This window comes from Macaca nemestrina, chromosome 3, assembly GCF_043159975.1.
Source record: "Macaca nemestrina isolate mMacNem1 chromosome 3, mMacNem.hap1, whole genome shotgun sequence".
NCBI classification, from domain to species: domain Eukaryota; kingdom Metazoa; phylum Chordata; class Mammalia; order Primates; family Cercopithecidae; genus Macaca; species Macaca nemestrina.
Genome location: NC_092127.1, coordinates 131,884,706 through 131,904,828, shown reverse-complemented (window position 1 = coordinate 131,904,828; position 20,123 = coordinate 131,884,706). Strand labels below are relative to the sequence as shown.

Sequence of the window (20,123 nt, the reverse complement as noted above, 5' to 3'; positions counted from 1 at the left end):
TGTGACACCTTTCCCCAACCCCAGGTTGACTCTTGCTCCTGCTTTTACCATGTGATATGCCTGCCCCACCCCTCCACTCCATATTTTCTGCCATGATGGTAAGCTTCTTGAGGCCACCCCAGAAGCCAAGCAGATGCCAGCACCAGGCTTCCTATGAAGACTGCAGAAACGTGAGCCAATTAAACCTCATTTCTCTATAAATTACCCTATCTCAGATGTTTATTTATAGCAACACAAGAATGGCCTAATGCACTTAATTTTTTTGTAGTTTAAGGGATATAGGCTTTATATCATGCACTGCCCTGGGGAGAAGAAATGGGCAGCTCTTGGGACGCAGACTGGCTCTGTAGGATTGGGGTAAGATATATAATTGTGATATTTCTTTATCAGTAAGGAGAGAGAGGTATGAAGAGCACATCTATAGAAAAGGTTTTGAAGACTTCCAGAATCTCTATCAGTCTGAATGAGGAGATATTTCCCTTCCAAAACAAGTCCATAAAGAGTAGAAGAAGCAACTGCTTCCTCAAATACACAGAAACCAAAACAAAGCTATCAGAAACATAAAAAAATAGGAAAATATGATGCTTCTGATGAAACAAAATAAATATTCAGTAATTAATCATAAAGAAATTGAGATCTCTAAATGAAAAGATTCAAAATAATTATCTTAAAAACGTCAATATGCTACAAATGAACAGCTGAAAGAGGAATAAATGAATTCAAGGAAACAATAAATGAAGAAAATGAGATACCATTGAGATAGAAACCACATTAAAAAAAAAAAAAGCAGAAATTCTGGAGCTGAAGAATACAATTAATACAATAACTGAAATGAAAATTTAAAATTTCTCTATGGCATTGGTTTTAATGGTGTCTCTAATACCTGTTTGTACATCAAGTTTTATTTTAACATACCCGTGCCCATTCTTTAATATATTGTCTGTGGTTGTTTTTTTGCACTACAATGACAGAGTGTGTGTAACAGAGCCCATAAGACTGTCAAATCTAAAATGTTTATTATCTGAAATTTTATAGTAAAAGTTTCCTGGTCTCTGCTTTGCAGTGAAAAAATTTATTTTTCTTCTAATATATCTATAAATTTTATAATATTAATAAAAATTTATAGCTAAGTATAATTGTATTATTAATAAAGATTAAATAATACTAATTGTATTAATAAAGAACTAATGAATTCATCTGTTTCCATTTAAATTTTATTTAGAATAAACAAAGCCTTTGGGGGTTATATATATATCCCCTGAGCAGTGTACACTGTACCCAGTGTGTAGTCTTGTATCCCTCACCTGCTGCCATCCTTTCCCCCAAGTCCACAAAGTCCAATGTATCACATGTATATGAAAGCATATAAGCTGCTGTATATGTGTAAGAATATTGTTTGTAAAGGTTTTAAAATATCTTCACTAATAACACAATTGTGTTTGTTTGTTTAAGTTTTATGTTTTTAATTTTTTCTGGGGTTTCAATTTTGGTTTATTGAGTTTGTCATGCTGCTGGTGTATCAAAGTCTTTTCAGAATGTTTTTTCATTTCCTCTTATTTTAGTTAAATATGGTGACAGAATTCCTTCCGACTAAATGATAACATTATTTTCTTTACTTATTTTTACAAATTATAATAAAAAGAATTATTTCTTGGCTATCACCAAAGTGTTTAACTGTGTAGTTTGAAATTTCCCTCATAAGATACATATACATGTATATGCAGCACAGGTCTTTTTTTTTTTTTTTTTTTTTTAATAAAAAAACCAGTTCTGGGAGATTCTGTATCTTCTATCATGAATTATAATCTTGGCCATAACTTACAGATAAATTTTGAAGTAAAATTTTAAGATAAAACTCAGAAGTTACTTCATAAAAAGCAATTACTTAATACAAAATAAGGCACATATGATATTTTAAATAATTCCCAGGAATAAGAGTTCCTGGTGACAATATTGTTTTTAAATAAAGGAATGGAACTGAGGAGATTTTTAACCAATAAATCTTCTTAGGTAAAAAACATGAAATAAAATGCCTGGGGTGAAGCCGACTTGATTATGGTAGATAAACTTTTGATTTGCTGCTGGATTTGGTTGACTCATATTTTAATGAGGATTTTTGCATCAATGTCCATCATGAATATTGACCTGAGGTTTTCTTTTTTTGTTTGTATCTCTACCAGGTTTTGGTATCAGGATGATGATGGCCTCAAAGAATGAGAGAAAGAAAAGTTTCTCTTTTTCACATTTTTGGGAATAGTTTCAGTAGAAATGGTAGTTAGATCTTCTTATTGAATTGAATTCTTTACCACTATGTAGTGTCCTTTTTTAATTAAATGTATTTTTTATTCCGATAGATTTTTAGGGAACAGGTGGTGTTTGATTAAATAAATAATTTAGTGGTGACTTCTGAGACTTTGGTGCACCCATCAGCAGAACAGTATACACTGTACCCAATTTGTAGTCTTTTTCGCCTTACCCCTGCCCATCCTTTCCCCCAAGTCTCCAAAGTCCAATGTACCATTCTTAGGTGTTTTCATTCTCATAACATAGCTCCCATTGTGAGTGAAAGCATATGATATTTGGTTTTCCATTCCTGAGTTACTTCACTTAGAATAATATTCTTTAATTCTATCCAGGTTGCTGTTGTAAATGCCATTATTCTGTTCCTTTTTATGGCTGAAGAGTATTCATATATATATGAATATATATATAATAGATATATGTATATACACACACTGCGTTTTCTTTATCTACCCATTGATTGATGGACATTTAGACTGGTTCCAGATGTTTGCAATTGTGAATTGTGCTGCTATAAACATGCATGTGCAAGTATCTTTTTTATATAATGACCTGTTTTCCTCTATGTAGATAACCAGCACTGGGATTGCTGGATCAAAATGTAGATCTACTTTTAGTTTTTTAAGGAATCTCCACACTGTTTTCCATGGCAGTTGTACCAGTTTACATTCCCATGAACAGTGTAAGTGTTCTTTTTTCACCACATCCATGTCAATGTCAATTATTTTCTGATTTTTTGATTAAGGCCATTCTTGCAGGATAAGGTGGTATTGCATTGCGGTTTTGATTTGCATTTCCCTAATAATTAGTGATATTGAACCTTTCTCCATATACTTGTTGGACTTTGTATATCTTCTTCTGAGAATTGTTTGTTTATCTCCTTAGCTCATTTTTGATGGGATTGTTTGTTTTTTTCTTGCTGATTTGTTTAAGCTCTTTGTAAATTTTTGATATTAGTCCTTTCTTGGATGAATAGACTGTGAAGATTTTTTTCACTCTGTGGGTTATCTGTTAACTCTGCTATAATTTCTTTTGCTTTTCAGAAGTTTTTAGTTTAATTAAGTTCCATCTATTTATCTTTTTTTTTTAATTGCATTTGTTTTTGGGTACTTGGTTCTTGACTGAGCCAATGTCAAAAAAGTTTTTCCTGATGTCTTCTAGAATTTTTATGGTTTTAGGTCTTAGATTTAATTATTCTATTCATTTTGAGGTGATTTTTGTATAAGGCGAGAGATGATGGTTTTGTTTCATTCTTCTCTGTATGGGCTTGGCAATTATCCCAGCATCATTAGTTGAAAAAGGTGTCATTTATCCACTTCATGTTTTTGTTTGCTTTGTTAAAGATCAATTGGCTGTAAGTATTTGGATTTATTTCTGTGTTCTCTATTCAGTTCCAATGGTCTTATGTGCCTATATTTATACCAACCAGTACCATACTGCTTTTCTTGACTATTGCTTTATGTTATAGTTTGAAGTCGAGTGATGTGATGCCTTCCATTTGGTCTTTTGCTTAGTCTTGCTTTGATTTTGTGGGATGTTTTCTGGTTCTACATGAATTTTAGAATTGTTTTTTCTAGTTATGTGAAGAATTATGGTAGCATTTTGATGGGAATTCCGTTAAATTTATAGATTGCTTTTGGTAGTATGATCATTTTCACAATATTGATCCTACCCATACATGAGCATGGGATGTGTTTCCATTTGTTTGTGTCCTCTATAATTTCTTTTAGCATTGTGTTGTAGTTTTTCTCATAGACACCTTTCACCACCTTGGTCAGATATACTTCTATGTATTTTGTTTTATTTTCTATTTGTTGCAGCTATTGTAAAAGGGATTGTGTTCTTGATTTGATTCTCAACTTGGTTGCTATTGGTAAATAGCAGAGTGAATGATTTGTGTACATTGCTTTTATATCCTAAAACTTTGCTGAATCCATTTACCAGTTCGATAAGTTTTTCTGATCGTTTTCTAAAGTTTTCTAGATATATGATTGTATCACGAGCAAACATCAATAGTTTGAATTCCTCTTTACCAATTTGGATGACCTTTATTTCTTTCTCTTGTCTAATTGCTCTGGCTGGGACTTCCAGTACAATGTTGAAGAGAAGTGGTGAAAGTCTTGTTCCAGTTTTGAGGGGGAATGTTTTCAACCTTTTTCCTTTTTAAGTTATGTCTCTTCTATGTCAATTTCTCTGAGTGTTTTAATCATAGAGGGATGCTGGATTTTGTCAAATGCTTTTTCTGTTTCTATTGAGATGATCATGTTGTTTTCGTTTTAAATTTTGTTTATGTGGCACATTACACATGTTGATTTACGTAAGCTAAACAATCCTTGCCTCTCTGATGTAAAGCCCACTTGATCATGGTGGGTTATCTTTTTGGTATGTTGTTGGATTTGGCTTGTTAGCATTTTGTTGAAGATTTTTGCATCTATGTTCATCAGGGATATTGGTCTGTAGTTTTTTTGTTGTTATGTCCTTCCCTGCTTTTGGTATTAGCATGATACTGGCTTCATAGAGTGAATTAAAGAAGACCACCTCTTTCTCTATCTTTTAGAATAGTGTCAATAGGGCTAGTGCCAGTTCTTCTTTGATCATTGGTTTCATAATATAGTCTCATGCAATCATACTGAGAAAAAAAGTAAGTCAAGATGTGTATATTCAATATTTATGGAAAATATTCATAAATTAACATTGGAAGTAATCTAACATCTTAAATGAAGGAATGCTTAAAAACTTATACTATATGCATACTATAGCCTTACAATAATTTTATCAATCAAATATTCAATTACACCGTGAGCCAAAATGCAAGTAAAGTGAGGTAGAAAATGGTAAATATAACAAGATGACAAGTTTTTTGTAGGAGGAAAATGTATACACAATAAGGTTAAAACTTTCTAAATAAATGGCATGTGTGTACATGTGTAAATAGAATAAAAGCCATGATGAGAACATACATATTTTACATTGGTAATATCTCTAGATAGAAATTTTAGAAATATTTCCTTTTCTTTTTTAAACTTTTCTTACTTTTATTAAATTACTTACATTGATTTTGTAATATTCTTATGAAGTTGTCACAGAGTGGGAAACAACCAGACCACATCAGTGATGAATCAGTAAATAGAGTTTAGATTACTTCAACACTGGTGGATGAAGAAGGTTCTGGGCATCAAGACACTGAGAGTAAACACTGAGCATGTGTTACATTAAATGTGGCAATCTCACAGAATGCCTAGATGCCCCATGTGTCATCTGGAATAGTGGTACAATGACTCTCACATTAACATTGATGTCTTAAGATTAAAAATCATATTTGAAAAAATATACAGCAATATATGATCTTCACAGTCAATATTTGGATCTTTTTCTTTGTTTCATAAACAACAGTTGAAAACAGTTTTACCCTAACGATTAAATCTGAAGCTTTATAAATTTAAATATTGGCATAGATTGGAGAAAACAAATCAGAATAAATATCAATCAATTTTAGCCAAGCACATCTTCACCAGGAAGTGTAGTGTGAGTGAGCTACTCATGAAGGTGACAGATCTCCCCTGCAGAAAGCCCTGGGGGCCTCTCCCATTATGGTGCAAGTGCTGCTGCCTTTGAGACACAGCAAAGTGATGATGAGAGCTCCTCACATGCAGTTATAGATAACCCATCAATTTAACAGTGTGATTTCAGGGTAAAGTCCTTCCACCTAAACAATAACCTGAAAAATATGATCATTCTACCATCTAACTATATACTGTACAATTCTGTATTATAAATGAGACTTTCAGGACTAATTCATAGAAATTTCAAACCACAACCAGACTCCAGAATGTCAGTGATTCTTCACCACTTTTAACAGTTACTTTTTGTCTTTTTTGAAAAAAGACTGGAAACCTCTGACAAAATTTAAGGAAATGTAAAGGATTATAGAGGAAGATAAAGGTAGACATAAAATCATCCCAAATGTGAGTAACTTATCCTCAGGGCTTATAGTTAGGGAAGCAAACCATTGATAGCTTCAAACCAAAACAATTCTGTGGAAAACCTGCCTGAAATAAAGATAAGTGATTTAGTAGGATGACTATATAGAATTAAAGCCAAGTAGTGTCACTTTCCAAGAACCTATAATAGTAACTCTAATATTATAAGTGAAGAGTCTGGGTATAATATTTTCTAACATTATCTTTCTGACTACTATGAAATAGCTCCATTTCATTTCTCCCTTATGCGCGCGCACACACACACACACATGCACACACACATATTTACATAAATACCCTTAGTAGAGGCCCACTGTCTCATATTACACATCTTCTTGATAAGAAACTGAGTGATTCAGTCAGTTAAAATACATAATTTCCTCCAATAATTCCTAATAACTTGCTTTTCTCTCTTTAGTAATTTGTACCAATTATTTCAGTAGTGCCTGCTGTGCTGTTACTCTTTTGTGATGGAAAAAATTCTTTTGTCACAGGAAATGGAAGAGTTTATCCAGAGTTCTGGAGAAAATGGTGTTGTGGTCTTTTCTCTGGGGTCAATGGTCATTAACATGACAGAAGAAAGGACCAATGTAACTGCATCAGCCATTGCCAAGATCCCACAGAAGGACAGATAAAGTTCCTTACTGGTATGGAAAACTACTAAAAGAGGCTGTGAAAGTCTGTAAATAATTCAATTATAGAAATTTCCTGCCTAGAAATGTAGCTCCTGGAAAAGCTCTAATTATCAGATATTAGTTCAAAATCAAAAATATAGGGGGTGGAGCAAGATGGCCGAATAGGAACAGCCCTAGACTCCTACTCCCAGAGCAAGTGACACAGAAGACAGGTGATTTCTGCATTTTCAACTGAGGTACTGGGTTCATCTCACTAGGGAGTGCCAGACAATCGGTGCTGGTCAGCTGCTGCAGCTCGACCAGTGAGAGCTGAAACAGGGCGAGGCATTGCCTCACCTGGGAAGCACAAGGGGGAAGGGAATCCCTTTTCCCAGCTAGGGGAACTGAGACACACAACACCAGGAAAATCGAGTAACTCCCACCCCAATACTGCACTTCAAGCAAACGGGCACACCAGGAGATTATATCCCACACCTGGCCAGGAGGGTCCCATGCCCACGGAGCCTACCTCATTGCTAGCACAGCAGTCTGTGATCTAACCGCAAGGCAGCAGCGAGGCTGGGGGAGGGGCGCCCGCCATTATTGAGGCTTAAGTAGGTAAACAAAGCCTCTGGGAAGCTCGCACTGGGTGGAGCTCACAGCAGCTCAAGGAAACTTGCCTGTCTCTGTAGACTCCACCTCTGGAGACAGGGCACAGCTAAACAACAACAAAAGCAGCAGAAACCTCTGCAGACGCAAATGACTCTGTCTGACAGCTTTGAAGAGAGCAGTGGATCTCCCAACACGGAGGTTGAGATCTGAGAAGGGACAGACTGCCTGCTCAAGTGGGTCCCTGACCCCTGAGTAGCCTAACTGGGAGACATCCCCCACTAGGGGCAGTCTGACACCCCACACCTCACAGGGTGGAGTACACCCCTGAGAGGAAGCTTCCAAAGCAAGAATCAGACAGGTACACTCGCTGTTCAGAAATATTCTATCTTCTGCAGCCTCTGCTGCTGATACCCAGGCAAACAGGGTCTGGAGTGGACCTCAAGCAATCTCCAACAGACATACAGCTGAGGGTCCTGACTGTTAGAAGGAAAACTATCAAACAGGAAGGACACCTACACCAAAACCCCATCAGTACATCACCATCATCAAAGACCAGAGGCAGATAAAACCACAAAGATGGGGAAAAAGCAGGGCAGAAAAGTTGGAAATTCAAAAAATAAGAGCACATCTCCCCCGGCAAAGGAGCGCAGCTCATCGCCAGCAACGGATCAAAGCTGGATGGAGAATGACTTTGACGGGATGAGAGAAGAAGGCTTCAGTCCATCAAATTTCTCAGAGCTAAAGGAGGAATTATGTACCTAGCACAAAGAAACTAAAAATTTTGAAAAAAAAAGTGGAAGAATTGATAGCTAGAGTAATTAATGCAGAGAAGATGATAAAAGAAATGAAAGAGATGAAAACCATGACATGAGAAATACGTGACAAATGCACAAGCTTCAGTAACCAACTCAATCAACTGGAAGAGTATCAGCGATTGAGGATCAAATGAATGAAATTAAGTGAGAAGAGGAACCAAAAGAAAAAAAAAAGAAAAAGAAATGAACAAAGCCTGCAAGAAGTATGGGATTATGTAAAAAGACCAAATCTCCGTCTGATGGGGTGCCTGAAAGTGAGGGGGAAAATGGAACCAAGTTGGAAAACACTCTTCAGGATATCAGCCAGGAGAACTTCCCCAACCTAGAAGGGCAAGCCAACATTCAAATACAGGAAATACAGAGAACGTCACAAAGATACTCCTCGAGAAGAGCAACTCCAAGACACATAATTGCCAGATTCACCAAAGTTGAAATGAAGGAAAAGATCTTAAGGGCAGCCAGAGAGAAAGGTCGGGTTACCCACAAAGGGAAGCCCATCAGACTAACAGCAGATCTCTCGGCAGAAACTCTCCAAGCCAGAAGAGAGTGGGGGCCAATATTCAACATTCTTAAAGAAAAGAATTTTCAACCCAGAATTTCATATCCAGCCAAACTAAGTTTCATAAGTGAAGGAGAAATAAAATCCTTCACAGACAAGCAAATGCTTAGAGATTTTGTCACCAGCAGGCCTGCCTTACAAGAGACTCTGAAGGAAGCACTAAATGTGGAAAGGAACAACCGGTACCAGCCATTGCAAAAACATGCCAAAATGTAAAGACCATTTAGGCTAGGAAGAAACTGCATCAACTAATGAGCAAAATAACCAGTTAATATCATAATGGCAGGATCAAGTTCACACATAACAATATTAACCTTAAATGTAAATAGACTAAATGTTCCAATTAAAAGACACAGACTGGCAAATTGGATAAAGAGTCAAGACCCATCAGTCTGCTGTATTCAGGAGACCCATCTCACATGCAGAGACATACATAGGCTCAAAATAAAGGGATGGAGGAAGATCTACCAAGCAAATGGAGAAAAAAAAAAAAGCAGGGGTTGCAATACTAGTCTCTGATAAAACAGACTTTAAATCATCAAAGATCAAAAGAGACAGAGAAGGCCATTACATAATGGTAAAGGAATCAATTCAACAGGAAGAGCTAACTATCCTAAATAGAGCACCCAGATTCATAAAGCAAGTCCTTAGAGACTTACAAAGAGACTTAGACTCCCATACAATAATAATGGGAGACTTCAACACTCCACTGTCAACATTAGACAGATCAACGAGACAGAAAGTTAACAAGGATATCCAGGAATTGAACTCATCTCTGCAGCAAGCAGACCTAATAGACATCTATAGAACTCTCCACCCCAAATCAACAGAATATACATTCTTCTCAGCACCACATCACACTTATTCCAAAATTGACCACATAATTGGATGTAAAGCACTCCTCAGCAAATGTACAAGAACAGAAATTATAACAAACTGTCTCTCACACCACAGTACAATCAAACTAGAACTCAGGACTAAGAAACTCATTCAAAACCGCTCAACTATATGGAAACTGAACAACCTGCTCCTGAATGACTACTGGATACATAACGAAATGAAGACAGAAATAAAGATGTTCTTTGAAACCAATGAGAACAAAGATACAACATACCAGAAACTCTGGGACACATTTAAAGCAGTGTGTAGAGGGAAATTTATAGCACTAAATGCCCACAAGAGAAAGTAGGAAGGATCTAAAATTGGCACTCTAACATCACAATTAAAAGAACTAGAGAAGCAAGAGCAAACACATTCGAAAGCTAGCAGAAGGCAAGAAATAACTAAGATCAGAGCAGAACTGAAGGAGATAGACACACAAAAAACCCTCCAAAAAATCAATGAATCCAGGAGTTGGTTTTTTGAAAAGATCAACAAAATTGACAGACCGCTAGCAAGACTAATAAAGAAGAAAAGAGAGAAGAATCAAATAGATGCAATAAAAAATGATTAAGGGGATATCACCATGGACCCCACAGAAATACAAAGTACCATCAGAGAATACTATAAACACCTCTATGCAAATAAACTGGAAAATCTAGAAGAAATGGATAATTTCCTGGACACTTACACTCTTCCAAGACGAAACCAGGAAAAAGTTGAATCCCTGAATAGACCAATAGCAGGCTCTGAAATTGAGGCAATAATTAATAGCCTACCAACCAAAAAAAGTCCAGGATCAGATGGATTCACAGCTGAATTCTACTAGAGGTACAAGGAGGAGCTGGTACCATTCCTTCTGAAACTATTCCAATCAATAGAAAAAGAGGGAATCCTCCCTAACTCATTTTATGAGGCCAACATCATCCTGATACCAAAGCCTGGCAGAGACACAACAAAAAAAGAGAATTTTAGACCAATATCCCTGAAGAACATTGATGCAAAAATCCTCAATAAAATACTGACAAACCGAATTCAGCAGCACATCAAAAAGCTTATCCACCATGATCAAGTGGGCTTCATCCCTGGGATGCAAGGCTGGTTCAACATTCACAAATCAATAAACATAATCCAGCATAAAAACAGAACCAAAGACAAGAACCACATGATTATCTCAATAGATGCAGAAAAGGCTTTTGACAAAATTCAACAGCCCCTCAAGCTAAAAATGCTCAATAAATTTGGTATTAATGGAACATACCTAAAAATAATAAGAGCTATTTATGACAAACCCACAGCCAATATCATACTGAATGGGCAAAAACTGGAAAAATTCCCTTTGAAAACTGGCACAAGACAGGGATGCCCTCTCTCACCACTCCTATTCAACATAGTGTTGGAAGTTCTGGCTAGGGCAATCAGGCAAGAGAAAGAAATAAAGGGTATTCAGTTAGGAAAAGAAGAAGTCAAATTGTCCCTGTTTGCAGATGACATGATTGTATATTTAGAAAACCCCATTGTCTCAGCCCAAAATCTCCTTAAGCTGAGAAGCAACTGCAGCAAAATCTCAGGATACAAAATCAATGGGCAAAAATCATAAGCATTCTTATACACCAGTAACAGACAAACAGAGAGCCCAATCAGGAATGAACTTCCATTCACAATTGCTTCAAAGAGAATAAAATACCTAGGAATCCAACTTACAAGGGATGTAAAGGACCTCTTCAAGGAGAACTACAAACCACTGCTCAGTGAAATAAAAGAGGACACAAACAAATGGAAGAACATACCATGCTCATGGATAGGAAGAATCAATATCGTGAAAATGGCCATACTGCCCAAGGTTATTTATAGATTCAATGCCATCCCCATCAAGCTACCAATGAGTTTCTTCACAGAATTGGAAAAAACTGCTTTAAAGTTATATGGAACAAAAAAGAGCCCGCATCTCCAAGACACTCCTAAGTCAAAAGAACAAAGCTGGAGGCCTCATGCTACCTGACTTCAAACTATACTACAAGGCTACAGTAACCAAAACAGCATGGTGCTGGTAGCAAAACAGAAATATAGAACAATGGAACAGAACAGAGTCCTCAGAAATAATACCACACATCTACAGCCATCTGATCTTTGACAAACCTGAGAGAAACAAGAAATGGGGAAAGGACCCTATTTAATAAATGGTGCTGGGAAAATTGGCTAGCCATAAGTAGAAAGCTGAAACTGCATCCTTTCCTTACTCCTTATACGAAAATTAATTCAAGATGGATTAGAGACTTAAATGTTAGACCTAATACCATAAAAATCCTAGAGGAAAACCTAGGTAATACCATTCAGGACATAGGCATGGGCAAAGACTTCATGTCTAAAACACCAAAAGCAACAGCAGCAAAAGCTAAAATTGACAAATGGGATCTAATTAAACTAAAGAGCTTCTGCACAGAAAAGAAACTACCATCAGAGTGAACAGGCAACCTACAGAATGGGAGAAGATTTTTGCAATCTACTCATCTGACAAAGGACTAATATCCAGAACCTACAAATAACTCAAACAAATTTACAAGAAAAAACAAACAACCCCATCAAAAAGTGGGCAAAGTATATGAACAAACATTTCTCAAAAGAAGACATTCATACAGCCAACAGACACATGAAAAAATGCTCATCATCACTGGCCATCAGAGAAATGCAAATCAAAACCACAATGAGATACCATCTCACACCAGTTAGAATGGCGATCATTAAAAAGTCAGGAAACAACAGGTGCTGGAGAGGATGTGGAAAAATAGGAACGCTTTTACACTATTGGTGGGATTGTAAACTAGTTCAACCATTATGGAAAACAGTATGGCGATTCCTCAAGGATCTAGAACTAGATGTACCATATGACCCAGCCATCCCATTAAAGGGTATGTACCCAAAGGATTATAAATCATGCTGCTATAAAGACACATGCACACATATGTTTGTTGTGGGCACTATTCACAATAGCAAAGACTTGGAATCAACCCAAATGTCCATCAGTGACAGCCTGGATTAAGAAAATGTGGCACATATACACCATGGAATACTATGCAGCCATAAAAAAGGATGAGTTTGTGTCCTTTGTAGGGACATGGATGCAGCTGGAAACCATCATTCTTAGCAAACTATCACAAGAACAGAAAACCAAACACCGCATGTTCTCACTCATAGGTGGGAACTGAACAATGAGATCACTTGGACTTGGGAAGGGGAACATCACACACTGGGGCCTATCATGGGGAGGAGGTAGTGGGGAGGGATTGCATTGGGAGTTCTACCTGATGTAAATGATGAGTTGATGGGTGCTGACGCATTGATGGGTGCAGCACACCAACATGGCACAAGTATACATATGTAACAAACCTGTACGTTATGCACATCTACCCTAGAACTTAAAGTATAATAATAATAAAAAATAAATTAAAAAAATATATAGGCCAGGCGCAGTGGCTCACACCTGTAATCCCAGAACTCTAGGAGGCTGAAACAGGCGGATCACAAGGTCAAGAAATTGAGACCATCCTGGCCAACATAGTGAAACCCCGTCTCTACTAAAAATACAAAAAAAATTTGCCGGGCCTAGTGAGGGACTCCTGTAGTCCCAACTACTCAGGAGGCTGAGCAGGAGAATGGCATGAACCCGGGAGTCAGAGCTTGCGGTGAGCCAAGATCGTGCCACTGCACTCTAGCCCTGGTGACTGAGCGAGGCTCTGCCTCAAAAAAAAAAAAAAAAAAAATCAGAAATATACATGGAAGAGGCGAAAATAATACAAAGGGTATACTCATGGATAATAAATGTGGCACTAATATTGTGATCAGGAATAAATATATTAAGACGTGTAGGTAAAGTTTTGATATTATCATGATATTGGGATCGCATAAGAGATATCACCAAATTATTTGCCTGTCATTTGATACTTATGTTTAGGGATTTCTGAGTGTGTTGAACACACTACAGATGTTATCAGAAGAAGTTACATTTTAATGGGCAACTTCACTAGCACAATAACGATAGCAGTTATTTCAAAATGTCTAACATGCATCATGCAGTTTAGGCTTGGCATGTAATCCAGCCTCATATACTGCCTCTACACATTTTGGAATAGGCCTATCTAAGTGATGTTCAGGGTACTATTCAGAGAAAGAATGGCCTAGGCTGACAGACTTAGTCCAAGTTCCCACCAGACAGGTAGATTTAGAGAAAGAGTAAAAGCAGCCTCCCTTACTGGACTGGGCCCAGCCAGTGTCTGAAGCAGGAAGATGAATGAGAAAGGATGGAGATAGATCCTGATCTGAAGGTGGATGCTGTGCTGCATAAAATGTGGTCCCACAAGGACTCAGCACTAACTATCAGATTAACAACTCCTCCCAATAGAGGCTGCAGAAGGAAATATAGGAAGGAGTCAAACAGAAGGAAGCCAGGTGGGGGAACAGGTTCAGATGCTCCCTCCATAGAACATAGTAGGAAACATATTTTCTTCTGTATAGAATAAAATGGTGACATTTGTGTATTTGTCAATTACTTTTTAGTTCCCTGATAGTCTTCTTGTAGTGACCTATACTAACGTTTTTTTGCTGAAAACTCAGTTATTTTAATACTGATATAACAAGTAAAAGTTAAACACTATAAATTATTGTTCAGTTTATGAGGATTGCTTGGGAGTTCCATAACTAATAACTCAAACATAAAAATGTCTTGGCTATAGTAGAACATATTCATCACTGTTGTCAAAGCTTTGTAGCACATTGTCTAAGTGTTAAGAATCAGTTGCCAAATTCAGAAAAACACAATTTTGAATTTATTCAATAGATCTATTTTTATTTGATACCAAAATGTTCCTCATTTGAATGCTGAAAAAACAACCAAAATTAGCAATACTGATAATGCTCTAAATTTGTCTCAGAAATTGTCCCTTGAAATTTCTCCTTGAAGTAGTGCTTGATAATTTGTAATTTGAAAGAAGTTATACATGCACCCTTTGTAGCATTGATTTATTTCTTACAATTAGTTTATTTTATCAACTTGCTTTTTTGTCCATCAAAGAACACCAAACTCTAATATAATAACTTATAGACAAGCAGAATTACATGAACTACTTCTTATGTTACTAAAAAATGAATAAATTAATATTTAATGTGGAAGATGAAAACTAGTATAAAACACATAAAAAATAAACATATAGGTCTCTACTAAATTGTTACTACTTATTCTCACTAGAATTATAAAGACTATTTAAATATTTTTCATACATATAATTTTTTAGAATTTTTATATGTTTAGAATTAAATTTATTTTATTTTTTAACTTTCATTTTAAGTTTAGGCATATAGGTGTAGGTTTCTTACATAGATAAATTTGTGTCATGGGGGTTTGTTTCACAGATTGTTTAATCATCCAGACATTAAGATCAGTACCCATTAGTTATTTTACCTGATCTTCTCTCTCCTCCTGCCCTCCACTCTCCAATACACCCCAGTGTATGTTGTTCCCCACTATGTTTCCATGTGTTCTCATCTTTTAGCTTACACTTCATGGTGAGAACATGTGATATTTGGATTTCTGTTTCTATGCTAGTTTGCTAAAGATAACAGCTTCCAGCTCCATATATGTCCCTGTAAAATACAAAGTCTTGTTTTTTTATGGCTGCATAATATTCCATGATGTATATGTACTCTATTCCATTTTCTTTATTCAGTCAATCATTGATGGACATTAAGGTTGGTTCCATATCTTTACTATTTTGAATACTACTGCTATTAATAAACATGTGTATGTGCCTTTATAAGGGAATCATTCTTCATCCTTTGCTTATATGCCCACTAATGAGATTGGTGAGTTGAATTGTATTTTAGCCTCCAGGTTTTTGAGGAAGTGCCACACTGTCTTCCACAATGGTTGAACCAACTTACACTCCCACTAACAGAGTATAAGCATTCCTTTTTCTACACAATGTCACTAGCATGTACTACCTTTTGAGTTTATAATAGCCATTATGACTGGTGCAAAATAGTATCTATTGTGATTTTGATTTGCATTTCTCCAATGAGCAGTGATATTAAGTTTTTTTCATATGATGGTTGGCCACACATAGGTCTTCTTTTGAAAAGTGTAACAATCTTTTTAAATACTTGAACTTTTCATTTATAATCTCATTTTTCTAAGCTATTATTTGGAAAATCCTGATTTCCTTACGTATTTAACTAATTATAGAAGTTAAGAAAATGAAGTGTTGGCATCCTGTTTACATCAGTCTTTGAGTAGTTTTATTACCCAGCATCACCTGATCTCATTCTTAATCTCTTTAGTGTTCTAACATTCTATAATTTTGGAGTTCTACTCATGGAATAAGATATTTTCTTTACTGTAGCAGGTTCTGTGGAGATTTGATGGGAATAGACCACATGCCTTAGGACTCAGTACTCGGGTGTACAAGTGGATACCCTAGAATGACCTTCTTGGCATGACTCTGGAGTACAAATACTGAATATATTAGTAACAGCCCGTTGGAGTATTAATAACTAATCATGAAATAAGCTTATTGAAAATGTATTATGGAAAAACTTAAAAATAAAATGAAACTTCTTTATATTTATTTTCCTTTCCTATGGGGAAAATAATAAGATATAATTGTCGGCATTTTATGATATACATTCACATTCTTTATGGTCAGAATCAGAGTATTTTTATTTCAGGTGTTATTACGTCTCACCAAATTTTTTACAACTTCATAGATTGTCTCTTTGTCTCCTATTTCTATAACTTTACACCTGTTCTTTCTTTTTATGCAGGGTTATTTCATATGTCACTAAAAATAACAGCTCTTCTGCTATCACCAGGGACTCTGCATTTTCTGTAGGATTAAATTCCTAATCTTAATCATAATGTGTTGACATATTTCATGATGAAGTGTGACATGTCCTTCCTCAATCCTAGCACCACCACCACCCCACTACCTGCTGCCTTGCACATCTCACATATCACACTCTGTGACTGCACTTAGAAGAACACATTCTTACATGTTCATCTCTTTTCTTTGCTTCTTCTTCTTTTTTTTTTTTTTGCACATTTTATTTAGATTGCACTTTTTCTTTAGCACAACTGGTAATCTTGTTTAATTTTTTTTCATTCTGAATTCACACACACCATATAGCTTTCACTTACAGCTCCAGCAGAAGTAGGCACACCTTCCTCTGAAGTCTGAAACACAATTTAGTTTAGTTTCACGTTTTAGCTAGAAAACACTGTCACTTGAGCGTTTAGTTGTTCTTTCCTCATTTTATTCCTATGAGTAATATTGCTAAAATTTATCCGATCCTAGGTCATCCAAAAACCAGGACTTTTATAACTCATGGTGGATCCAATGGCATCACGAGGTGATCTACCATGGGATCCCTACGGTGGGCATTGCATTGTATGAGAATTAACCTGATAACATTACATAAATGAAGGCCAAGGAAGCAACTATTAGATTGGACTTCAACACAGTGTCAAGTACAGACTCGCTCAATGCACTGAATACAGTAATTAATGACCCTTTGTGAGTGTAACAATATTTTTGTACTAGGTGGTATTTTTAGATAGCTTATCTATTCAATAGTAAGTATGAGTTTCATCCTTTTTTTAAGAGTCTAATTTTGAAAGAATTTACATGATGTAACCAACCTGAAATCATCTTTTATTTTTGAACGGTTATTTAAAAATTGTGTTTTGAACTCCATACATGTAATAGGTATCCAATAGTGAAGCAATGTTCTATACAAAAATAATTTTAAGTAGTATAGCTAATATAAAAAAGGCAGGTTTTTAAAAAAAATTACATGATCAATCTGCAGTAGAAAGGAAGGATAAACTTAAAGAAATATGGTAAAATATTTTAATTAAATATTGAAAATGTCTAAAAGTATAACTATTTTCTTCATGAAAAATTCATTTTTATTGTTTTCATTATTGTAACAAGCTTGATAATTACATGTAATTTTCATGACTTAAAACCCATGTATTTAAGGTGTAAAATCCCGTTATATTTAGAATGCTTATGAGTCATGAAGCCATCTGGAATGATACAATTTAGGGTGTTGTGAAAGTGACTTCTTTCACTGAGCATAATTTTTTTTTAAATAGCTTTTAGATTCATTCATGTTGCAGTGTGTATTAATACTTCATTTCTTTTTGAAGCAGTATAATATTTTATGGTATGGATATGCCATATTTTCTTTGTTCACTTAGTTCATTGACCTTTTGATTGTGTTCAGTTGTGGCTACTAGGAACATTGCTACACATGTTTTTGCATAAATATGTTTTTCTTTGGGATTGATACTATAAGTGGAATTCCTGGCTCATGTGGGAACTATATGTTTATGAAGAGCTGCTAAACTGTTTTCCAAAGTACTTGTTCCATTTGTCATTACTACCAACAATGCAAGAGGGTTCAAATTCCTCCACACTGTTGCCAACACGTATTATTATCTTTTTGCTGTAGCCTTCTTAGTGGGAGTGAAATGATCTCTCATTGTGGTTTTCTATTGGATTTTCATTACAGCTAAAAATGTGGAGCATTGTTATATGTGCTTACTGACCATATACCTTCTTTGGAAAAATGTCTATTCCAATCCTTGAAACATTTTTAAACTTTGCAACTTGTCTTATTATTGAGTTTTAAGAACTAATTATATATCATGAATATTATGTTAGATATATAATTTTCAAATATTTTGTTTCATCTTGGTGTGCTAACATTTTACTTTTTTGATGATGGTTTTTGAAGCACAAAAATTTTAATTTTAGTAAATTAAATTTTTAACAGTTGGTTTATTTATACTCTGAAGATACAACGTGCAAAATGTCTACCCAGTCCAGCTACCATCAATTCAGCATTTATAACTACTATCAATAATGTTTTTATGTAAGAAAGGTATCACCTAAATGAATGCTTTTATAACAGATTGTACCATAAAACAGGTTGGACCAATATAAAAGAAATATAAAATAAGGTGATTTATTTAAATGTAAATATACAGATAATTCCATTAAATCTAAAGAGACTTTAAAAAGAGGAGCAAATAATGAGAAATGACATAGAACATTAGAAGAACACAGTTAACAAATAGAACCTTATAATGTAACATGACACACACACACACACATGCATATATATATATATATATATGCACATATATGTATTTTATATATATCAACTGGAAGACACATTTTCTTAGAGCATATTGAATTTTTAATAATTATTTGAAGTGATATGTGGTGGGGTATAAATCAGGTTTTTTCCTAAAATTTATGGCAAAATGTTTATTATTTTAGAGCTTTATTCATTTCTCCAGTGGAATGTATGTGAAATTAGAAATATAGCAACTGCTACCTGCTTCCTACATTAATATTGAACTATTTTACAATATTAACAAAATCAAGACATCTTTGTCCAAAAAAAAAAAAAAATTAGAAATGGAGAAATGAGTGAGTGAGTGGTGGAAAGAACACCAGATTAAAAGTCAGGAGAGCTGGAGTCCAGCCCCACAGTTCTGCTGAGCCAATCTTTCACCCTGAGTCTCAGTTTAACCATTTTTTTCTGGTCATTTAAAAATATTCATCTGGTTGATTTTATTCCCATATTTTAAATTATTTCAATAGATTTTAGGGAACAGGTGGTGTTTGATTAGATGGATAATTTATTTAGTTGTGATCTCTGAAATTTTGACACATCCATCACCCAAGCAGTGTACACAGCACCCAAAGTGTAGTCTTTTATCCCTCTTCCCATTCCAATCTTTCCCAGAGTGCTGAGAGTCCATTATATTACTCTTACACCTTGGCGTTTACATAGCTTAGCTCCAACTTACAAGTGAGAACATCCAATATTTGGCTACCTAATCCTGAATTACTTCACTTAGAATAATGGTCTCCAACTCCATCCAGGTTGCTGTTAACGGCATTATTTTGTTCCTTTTTATGGCTGAGTAGTATTCCAAGGTGTGTGCCTGTGTGTGTGTGTTGGGGGGGGGGGGGGTATCACATTTTCTTTATCCAGCCATTGGTTGATGGACATTTAGGTTTGTTCCATATTTTTACAGTTGGCAATTGTACTCCTCTGAAGATGTGTGTGCATGAGTGTTTGCATATAATGACTTCTTTTTTTCTGGGTAGATACCCAGTAGTAGGATAGCTGGGTAAAAATGTAGATCTACTTTTAGTTCTTTAAAGAATCTCCATACTGTTTTCTATAGTGGTTGTACTAGTTTACATTCCCACGAGAAGTGTAAAAGTGTTCCCTTTTATCACATCCATGCCAGTATTGTATTATTTGGGGGCTCTTTAATCATGTCCATTCT

General features: G+C 35.5%; 1 pseudogene; it reads left to right on the top strand.

Moving 5' to 3' along the window:
* Positions 1 to 315: 315 nt before the first annotated feature.
* LOC105477397 (UDP-glucuronosyltransferase 2B10-like) overlaps positions 316 to 20,123 on the top strand; it is a 39,441-nt pseudogene continuing 19,633 nt past the window's right edge.